Source organism: Rattus norvegicus, chromosome 17, assembly GCF_021556685.1.
Source record: "Rattus norvegicus strain SHRSP/BbbUtx chromosome 17, alternate assembly SHRSP_T2T, whole genome shotgun sequence".
In the NCBI taxonomy this organism is placed as follows: Eukaryota; Metazoa; Chordata; class Mammalia; order Rodentia; family Muridae; genus Rattus; species Rattus norvegicus.
In genome coordinates, this window is record NC_141550.1 from 14,741,363 (window position 1) to 14,751,941 (window position 10,579).

The 10,579-nt window shown below is 44.1% G+C and overlaps 1 pseudogene; it reads right to left on the reverse strand.

Annotated features, from left to right (window-relative positions):
- Nucleotides 1-5,905: 5,905 nt before the first annotated feature.
- On the reverse strand, nucleotides 5,906-6,758 carry LOC148000023 (large ribosomal subunit protein eL8 pseudogene; annotated as a pseudogene).
- Nucleotides 6,759-10,579: the final 3,821 nt, after the last annotated feature.

The window sequence follows — 10,579 nt, forward strand, 5'->3', positions numbered from 1 at the left end:
GAGATGGGTCCCAAAATGGGCAGGTCACGTTTCAGCCACTCCTTCAGTCTCTGCTCCGTCTTTGTCCCTGCATTTCTTTTAAAGAGGATCAATTTGGGGTCAAAACGTTTTGTAGGTGGGTTGATGTCCCTATCCCTCCCCTGGGGTTCCTATCTGGCTACTGTAGGTGTTCTCTTCAGATTTTCCATATTCCACTGTCAGGGGTTTTGGCTAAGGTCACCTGCATTGACTCCTGGGAGCCTCCCTTATCCCAGGTCTCTGGAACTTCCTAGAGACTCCTCCCACCGACCCCGACACCCAGCAGCTGCATATTCCCATTCATTTTCCTCGCCCTCTGGGCCTCTCTCCCTCCTGTCTCTTCCCCACGCCTGATCCTGCCCCCTGCCTTATTTTTCTCCCCTCCCTTCTCCCACCCAGGTCCCTTCCTCCCACTGCCTCCCATGACTATTTTGATCTCCCTTCTAAATGGGATTGAAGCATCCTCATTTGGGCTTTCCTTGTTTAACTTTTCTGAGTCCGTAGGGTATATCCTAGGTATATACCTATGTACAGTGAGTACATACCATGTATGTCCTTTTACCTCACTCAGGATGATATTTTCTAGTTCCGTGCATTTGCCTGCAATATTCACAAAGTCTTTGTCTTTAATAGCTGAGTGGTACTCCATTGTGTAAATGAACCACATTTTCTGTATCCATTCTTTGGTTGAGGGACATCTGGGTTGCTTCCAACTTCTGGCTATTAGGAATAAAGCTGCTATGAACACAGTGGAGCACCTGTCCTTGGAGTATGGTGGAACATTTTTTGGGTGTATGCCCAGGAATGTTATAACTGGGTTTTCAGGTAGAACTTCCCAGTTTTCTGAGAAACAGCCAGATTGATGTCCAGAGTGGTTTTACAAGTCTTGAGATCTTTGTATATTTTGGATATTAGCCTTCTGTCAGATATAAGGTGGGTAAAGATCCTTTCCCAATCTGTAGGCTGCCGGTGTGTCCTTTACCTTACAGAAGCTTTTAGGTTTCATGAGGTCCCGTTTATTAATTCCTGACCTTAATGCCTGAGCCATTGATGTTCAGGAAATTTTCTCCTGACTCAATGCATCCAAAGGTATGGAGCCATGGGTCTGTCCGTGTGTACTCTTTGAATGGTGGTTTAGTCCCTGGGAGCTCTGTTTGGTTGGTATTGTTGTTCTTGTGGGGTTGCAAACTCCTTCAGTGCCCTCAATCCTTTCTCTAACTCCTCCAGTGGGGTCCCTATCTTAGTTGAAAGGTTGGCTGCGAGCATCCACCTCTGTATTTGTCAGGCTCTGGCAGAGCCTCTCAGGAGACGGCTATATCAGGCTCCTTTCAGCATGCATTTCTTGGCATCAGCAATATTGTCTGGGTTTGGAGTCTGTATGTATATGGGCTGAATCCCCATGTGGGACAGTCTCTGAATGGCCACTCTTCCGGTCTCTGCTCCAAACTTTGTCTCCATATCTCCTCCTATGAGTATTTTTGTTCCCCCTTCATAGAAGGAATTGGGTAATGTTCCTTCTTTTCCTATTTTGTGTAACAGTTTGAACAGTATTGGTATTAGATCTTCTGGTTAGTTTGGGGGCTTCCAAAAGTTTCCATGAAGGTGGGTAGGATATTCTTGTGGTCCCACAAGGCTCCTCCAGACTGAGGAGTAAGGCCAGAGCTAGACCCACTAAAAACTAATGAAGTTTCTTGCTAGATCAGTGGTTCTCAACCTGTGAGTTGCAACCAAGACAAATAAATATTTTCTTTGGAGCCAACACACCACTCAGTATCAAAATTACAGTTATGAAGCAGCAATGAAAATAATTTTATGGTTGGTGGTCAGCACAACATAAGGAAATCTATTAAAGGGTCACAGCATTTGAAGGTTAAGAATCACTGCTCTAGACAGACCCATAGTATAGGTGAAACATATCAAATGTGGGAATTATCAAAATACCAGGAGTTAGTGGGGAAACGTGCATATTATTAAAATGCTGGTAGTTAGTGGAAAATATGTATTTATGTTGCTTAGTATATGTAGAGAACACAGAATTGTATAGTAGTTATTTCCAACTGTGGACTCCTGGTTTTCAATTAAAATAAGTATACTACATTTATTTTGTCAGTTTATCTGAATAGTTCTTGTGTTATTGTATAGGTAGGTCCATCCACTTCTCTGCCTTAAGATATGCAGTGTCATCAAGGGTCCAATAGGACAGTAGCCTCTTCCCCTTCTCCTCCTTGCTTCCACATCTTCTTCCCATGACACTGAGGTCCTACAGGGGTTCCTGGGAGGCTGGAGCCCTGGCAAAGGCAGGAGAGGGCCAGGGAAACCTGGCTATTCGCAAACTGCCCCACAAACCTACACTAACAGGTATATAATATCTTTTTATATGTGGAATTGTTGAACTTTACTGGTTGCTTTTTAAATTCTTATTTTGAAGAGTCATTGTCTTACTGAGCTGAACCTCACTATAGAGATCAGGCTAATATTGAACTCTTGATCGTCCTGCCTCTACCTTGGGAGTCCTGGCATTATAGGCTTGCCCCAAACACACTTGGACAATGCTCTAATACCTCATTGAGTTGTGTTCATGACAGATATAGGTTTGATGTTTCTATTCTTTGCCTCACTTGGGCATTTCTGTAATGCTGCTTTCAAAGAATGGGTTAGGAAGGATACCATCCGCTTCTGTGATTGGAGGGATTGGAGGGCAGGAGGCTATCCTAGGTTCAACTCCTGACACTGCAAAATGAAAAAAAAAAGGAAATTGGTACAGTTCTTCCAAGTTTTGAGGAATTTACCATTGATTTTATACAGTACAGACCAGGCAGGCTATCACACGCCTGTAATCCCAGCACTCAGAAGGCAAAGGCAGGAAGGGAGTTCTCTTTAGGCAATCCTGTTCTACATGGAAAGTGTGTAGAACTAAGACTATATAGTGAGGCTATATAGTGAGGCCTTGTCTCAAAAACAATTTTTAAGGTGGGGCCAGTAAGCTGTTTCTGTATGCAAAGTTACTTGCCACCCAGTCTGATGATCTGAATTCAATCTCCAGTACTAACATCCTGGAATGACAGAAATGGCCCTCACAAGTTGTCTTCTGATCTTCATAGGCACAGTAACACACACATGTGTATACGCAAACATGAAAGAGAATTTTAATTAGAAAATAAAGATGGCTGGTAACTGAATGATACCCAAGTTTGACCTCTTACTTCCATATGTACACACATGCAGACAAACCTTCACACACACACACACACACACACACACACACACACACATGTACAGAGTACATTTCATAAATATGTGGTCTCTAAATGAGAAGGGAATGAACAGAGGAAGAGGAGGAAAAGGACTAGAAGGAGGAAGAAGAGCATAAGAGAGAGAGGGGGGTGGAGGAATGAAGAATTAGTCACCAAGCTGGAATGCACATAGAGCCGACAGTCCTGAGGATGTGACTCTGTAGGGAACAGTGAGCCTGCCAAACAGAACAGAACACCCAATAATGTAAGCGCATAGCAAATAGTACTTCTAGCATATTGTATTTCTGTAAACCAACAAAAATATGAAAAGGAAACTAATTATACAGTTTTGTTCACAAAAGGATTAAATATTGGGAAATGAGGCATTACAAAGAGGAAGGAAAAGCTGGAGCCAAGTGGATGCTGGGAATTATGAAGACTGCGATCCTCCCCCAAGTCACCTAGCCCCGTGCTGGATCCCCTCAAAATCACTGCAGATGTGCTGGGGGGAGGGGTGTGACTTTGGCAAGCTACTCCTAAAATGTACATTAAAGTGTAAATGACCTAGAATCACCGGAACATATTCAATTTAAAAATTCAATGTAAAGGGCATTGCACCTAATCAACAGCTTAAAGAGGAATAGAATCTGATCACGACATGTTTACAGGATTGTGTAGTGATGTTCTAAGAATACTGCTTGAGTATGCCTACTAATTTTCCAAACCTAGAGTCTGATGACAGAGTATCTAGCTGTGTTCTTTAATCAGGGAATCAGAGTAGTTAAGAGGCAGAGGAGCTATTACAGCTGTGAGAAAGAGCTGGTGTTTTGTAGTTGTAGATGGAAAATACACCTTTCAGGTTTGGCCTCAGCATTTAAGAAGCTAGGCCTGCTTTGGTGGTGGTGGTGGTGGTGGTGGTGGTGGTGGTGGTGGTGGTGGTGGTGGTGGTGATGGTGATGGTGATGGTGGTGGTGGTGGTGGTGGTGGTAGTTTGGTTTTGGTTTTGGTTTTGGTTTTGGTTTTGGTTTTAGTTTTGAACTGTGGATAGATACTGTGCATAGTTGCTGATGGAATCCAAGGTCTTATATCTCCTCTCTCTCTCTCTCTCTCTCTCTCTCTCTCTGTGTGTGTGTGTGTGTGTGTATGTGTGTGTGTGAGAGAGAGAGAGATAGAGAAAGAGAGACAGACAAAGAGACAGAGACAGAGAGACAGAGATAGAGAATCATTAATAGGAAATAATTATCTACATTTTATATGGCTTAGTATAATGTCTTAGGACAGCAAGTCCTGTTTTTGTCCTATTGAGCCTAATTGATGATGCCATCCCTGGAGCACTGGGTGTTTGAGGGTCCTCTGACTACTTGAGCCTTTCTTTTTTTTTTAATTTTATTTTTATTTTTATTTTGTTTCTTTTTTTCTTTATTAACTTGAGTATTTCTTATTTACATTTCAATTGTTATTCCCTTTGCCGGTTTCCGGGCCAACATCCCCCTAACCCTTCCCCCTCCCCTTCTGTATGGGCGTTCCCCTCCTCATCCCCCCCCATTACCACCCTCCCCCCAACAATCACATTCACTGGGGGTTCAGTCTTAGCAGGACCCAGGGCTTCCCCTTCCACTGGTGCTCTTACTAGGATATTCATTGCTACCTATGAGGTCAGAGTCCAGGGTCAGTCCATGTATAGTCTTTGAGTAGTGGCTTAGTCCCTGGAAGCTCTGGTTGCTTGGCATTGTTGTTCATAAGGGGTCTCGAGTCCCTTCAAGCTCTTCCAGTTCTTTCTCTGATTCCTTCAACGGGGGACCTATTCTCAGTTCAGTGGTTTGCTGCTGGCATTCGCCTCTGTATTTGCTGTATTCTGGCTGTGTCTCTCAGGAGACATCTACATCTGGTTCCTGTCAGCCTGCACTTCTTTGCTTCATCTATCTTGTCTAATTGGATGGCTGTATATGCATGGGCCACATGTGGGGCAGGCTCTGAATGGGTGTTCCTTCTGCCTCTGTTTTAATCTTTGCCTCTCTATTCCCTGCCAAGGGTATTCTTGTTCCCCTTTAAAGAAGGAGTGAAGAATTTGCATTTTGATCATCCGTCTTGACTTTCATGTGTTCTGTGAATCTAGAGTAATTCTCCTTGAGCCTTTCTTGACCAGTTGCCCATGTATGAAGGTAAGCCAAAAACTGCTCAACCTGGCTATGGCCTGCTGACTCTGGTTAGAATTCACTGAGTGCTCAGGGTCTCATGACCTTCCTGAATGGGAGATTAGGTGACTTCACACAGTTCCACAACAAGATGACTCACAGTCCTCTGGAACCTCATTGACCTTGAAGGGCAAAGGGGAAACATTTTCTCTTTTTAGGCCTTTCTACCTGTATTAGAATAGCATTCAAGTACAGTTGCTAAACATCCAGAAGATCAGTTATACCAGTGTGGCAATTTTAACTACTATTTGATATTTTAATAGTTAGGTAATTTTAAATAAACTTCAGTGTGACTTATATTTTAGCCAGTTTTTGTAGTTGCTGATCATAGACCTTAAGAACTTTTAATGCCATATACACTATCCCTTTATGTACCTTAAGATATTCAGACCTTCATTACTTGCAAATGCTTTCTAGTTTCTTTTCCTTTTTTTAACTTTGTAATTATATTTATGTGTTAATTATACTTAAGAAAACTTAGTGTACATTTAACCCAGCTTAGTGGCGAGTTCTTTAGCCTTTGCCTTTTCCAGCTTGGCAATGTGAGCCACAGACTTAGGACCCAGGACGTTGCCTTCCCAGTGGCGGCGGATCTCGTCATATCTGTCATTATAATTGATCCTAATAGCTTCCACTAGCTTAGCCAGAGCACCCTTGTCTTCCGAGTTAACCTGTGTGAAGGCAACAGTGGTGCACGTCTTCCTGTGGACCAGGCGCCCCAGCCTGGCCTTTCCCTTGATGATGCAGTAGGGCACCCCCATCTTTCAACACAGGGCAGGCAGGAAAACTACCAGCTCAATGGGGTCTACATCATGGGCAGTCACCACCAGCTGAGCCTTCTTGTTCTCCACCAAGGTGGTGACTGTATTGACCCCTGCTCAGAGGACAGGTGGTCTCTCAGTTGGGACGTCCCCTTTGCCAGCAGTTTTCTTCTCAGCTTGGGCCAGCAACCTCTGCTTCTTCTCCTGCTTTGTCTCTGGCCTGTACTTGTGGGCGAGCTTAAGCAGCTGAGTCCCTGTTTGCCTGTCCAGGGCCTGGGTGAACTGGTTGATGGCCGGAGGTACTTTGAGCCGCTTATAGAGGATGGCTCTTTGCCGCTGCAGCCTGATGTAGCGGGGCCATTTGACGAAGCGTGTGAGATCTCTTTTGGGCTGGATGTCCTGCCCAGTGTCGAAGTTCTTAGGCCTTTTCTCAAAGGATTGAACAACCTTTTTGGCCTCCTGTTTCTTGACCACAGCGGGGGCCAGGGCCACCTTCTTCCCCTTGGCCTTCTTTCCTTTGGGCATCTTGCTCGGCTGGAGGAGAGAGAAAGAAGAGGGAATTGTGGGTGATAAGCAAGCAGCCACAGAGATTGCTTTTCCTTTTTTGTGAAAACAATTTAGACCTTTATAACTTGCAGAAGATTAATCTTTATACATAAATCTTTCTATATTTAAACAATTTCTATTTTTCATCCTTATAAATTTTTCTTAATACCACGCTACATGATAGAGCGTTAACAAATAAATTTAAAGTCAATTTGGTACTTAATACAAGATGTAAAGAAACAAATTAGTCATATATGAACAGACAGCTTATTTATATATTTAGTCATATATAAGGAATATCTTAATAAACTAAGATTTTGAGCATTATTATTTGTTGCAATTTTATTTTTATCATTCTTTGTTAAAGAGAAACTTAAGGGAGATCCTTAGTAAACATTGTTAGATTGGGCAGCCCAATAATCATGTGTGGAACAAAGATTAGCATCCAAGAGTGTTGAGGGAATTGGGTTTAGAAAGACAGACAGGAGTGAGGACAGAAAAAGTGACATGGAGGTAGGTGTAGGAGAAGGCATTATACGCGGGACCTCAGATCATATTCCATTCTGTCTTATGAAACTAAGTCAGTTAAGATATTAAAATCGAAAGTTCTAGACCAATGACTGTTGTCCATTGTATACTGAGACCAAACCAATGTTGAGAAGCAAAGAAGAGTTACTGGTCTCAATTCTTCTAATTGGGGTAACTTTGGGTAAAGAGAATTTGGAATCCATAGCAGATGTTGGGACTGAGGTTAAAAAGGGGGGAGGGTAGTCAAATCCTGCCTCGGAAACATCCCTTGAGTTTAGGGATTGATCAAACACGTCTGGAAAGTAAAAGAGGGTGCTTCCGGAAAGGCACTTCACAGGACACAAGGGATTGTGGGACCTGTGGAAAATTCCCACAAGTCCCAACGAATGAGTCTCAAGATGAGATGGAGGAGGCTCCTGGAGTCCTGGAGATTTAACAGGGTACCTCTGACTTAGGTCTCATGCGTTACCTTGTCCAACTTTCTGACTGTGTTGGATATGTGGTCTGGTCAAATAAAAAATGCCTCTTTAATCTACAGTACAGACCAGTGTGATGGGGAGGGAGAGGGAGAGAAGCAGGGGTAAAGACAGTGAGAGAAAAGTAAGAAAGTAGTCTTGTTAGAGAAGTTTTAAAAGTGATGAGTTGTTTTCTCTATCCTGGCTAGCTCCCAAAATAAATGAGTCAGACTATAAGATTTCTTTCAAGCTTTATGGAAATAGCTGAGCAGTTATTAATCTATTCTAATCCTCTAAACTAATATGGCTACCTCCCAGCAGAAATCCCCAATATACTTGCATTTTAGTGTTTCTCTTTCTCTCTCTCTCTCTCTCTCTCTCTCTCTCTCTCTCTCTCTCTCCCTCTCTCTCTCTCTCCCCCCTCCCGCCGTCCCTCCCTCCCTCCTTCCCTCCTTCCTTCCCTCTCTCCCTCCCTCTTTCTGCTCCCAATATGTCTCCATGGTGTCCCTCTATGGCAAATTCCTTCTTCCTCTCTCTCCCTCCCTCCTCTGGCTGGGATATGAAGTCCAGCCCTATTCTCTCTTCTGCTCAACCATTGGCTGATCAGTTTTTATTGACAAGTCAGAATGGTTACACAACTTTGAGATGGGAGAGTCTTAGAATAAGCATTACAATGCCATATGGGGATTGCAACCAGTTATGGGGACAGAGAAATCAGTGTTTGAATAATACAAGGATAATCTTTACATATTCCACAACAACAGTATGCCTACACAATCTAGCTATCTCCCAGGAATATTTGCTGGGTTCACACAGAACTCCAGTAAAGCACAAAGAGTCAGAGATGTCCTCTAGGGCACTTGCACTTCTCATAGCGAAAGTGGCCACAAAGAAATGTCAAGTAGACTGGTGACTGCTTAGCCTTTATATTGAGATGTTCCTGAAAGAATGGGTCCCAGGAATCAATAAGGGCAGTAAGGAAATTAAGGTTTGGAGCCAGGGAACAGCAGCCCCAGAAGCTCTCCCAGGTTTTGGCACCAAGATGTTAGGTTTAGAATTCAGGGTTTAGAAACAGGAGTTGGGAATGTGCCAAGAGTCTGACCTCAAGAGATGGAACTGTTATTAGGGCACACAGCAAGGGGAGACTCTCCTGCAGCTATGGAGAGTCTGCAAAGAGGAGGGAGCTGAGCAGAGAAGGGAACTTGGGAATAAGGAAGTTGATCCAAGGGTAGGGGGCACATATTGGCTAGTAGGGTCTTAAGAAAGACAGTCTTCACAGTCTCCCTTTTGGGGAATTGTCTTGCTTAGGCAATGTGGGATATTTTGAGAAACTGCCTGTCTCAACAAACATTTCTTTCTTGGATATGAATGTGGCTGAAAAATAAGGGTTGAGTAACAACAGCAAGGCAGTCCAGTCCCGGGGACTTCCGGTTTTCTTCATTCAGGCATTTTATCACTTACAGACTGTTCCTGCCACGGAGGGTGCCAGGCCCTTCAGAGGAGGTGGACTTTGAACCTGACATCCAAGTGAATGCAGGGCTGCAGCAAGTGAGGGGAGAAGGTGACCTGCCTCCAAGAGCCCCGAGCACCCAGGATCCAGGTAGGAGCTTGGGGCTCATGAGACAGAGAAAGGTGTTATGGAGAGGGCTCAAGTTCCCTCTGCTCTCCACCCAGCTTCAGTTTGGATGCCTTGCTCCTGAAACAGAAGGATTCAGTGGGACAGTATAGAAGATCCAGCATCCAGAATGAGAGCTAGCAAGGAAAACAGAATGCAAGCTTTACAAGACAAGTGGGGCTAGCAGAATGGGCTCTCGTGTCTCCTGACCCTGTCATCCCTGCCCTGTGCCTCCCTTAGCAGGAGAACACCCAGAGCAGGAGCAGGCTTCTCCTGAAAAACCCATTTACCATGTACTCAGTCTAGACAGATAGATGGGAAGATGCAAGAAAGTGCACGGGACTATGAGCACCTCCAAAGCTGGACAGTTTACGAGAGGTGGCTCATCCTTCATAAGCTCTCCTAGCCAGGAAGCCCGTGAAGAGAACTGAGCTGCACCAGCTCATCAACTGAAAGGACCTGCTCTTGTATAGGCCCTGATTCGTGGACTATGGCCAGCTTTGCATCCTGATTTTGAAGTGGAGTGAAGCACTACCACCACCACTGTCTTGACCAACAGTCAACCGTCACCACCATCTCCTGATCCTGTTTCAGGGTCATGAGCAGGCACAGATACTACTGCATTCTGATACCCTATATTAGACTCTTCTTTGCCAGTTCATTGAGGAGCTAGGCTCCTGCCTGATGCAAAGTCTGTGAACTACGCTGCCTAAGGAAAGGGTCTTGGAAGCTGCTGTATTGTTAGTGCCATTCAGACTCCATCTGTGCTCTGTAAGCACGAAGGGTCCATGCGTAGTATGAAGCATGAGCAAGCATATGGCATCACACTGTGATAGTGCCAACTGTCCCATCACAGAGGATGAGGGCTCACTGAGCTTTGTGTCAGTGGATCAGGCACCACTTACAAACATACCTGTACCAGCATTCAGACATAGAAATGAATGTATATGTGTGTTTGCGGTCACACACACACACACACACACACACACACGAACACAGAGTGCAACAGTGCATGGCCAGTCCAGTCATTTTCAGTCATCTACAGAGAAGCCCTCATGTCTGCTCCCTGTCTTTCTATGATCAACAATTTGTGAATAGATCAGTCACCATGAAGGACACATGAAGTGGGGGAACTAAAAGGATATCCATTAAGTTTTTGTTTTCCACTTAGTATTTTATAGTTATATATGAGTATCCAAACCGTTATATAAAACTAAAACTAAAGTAC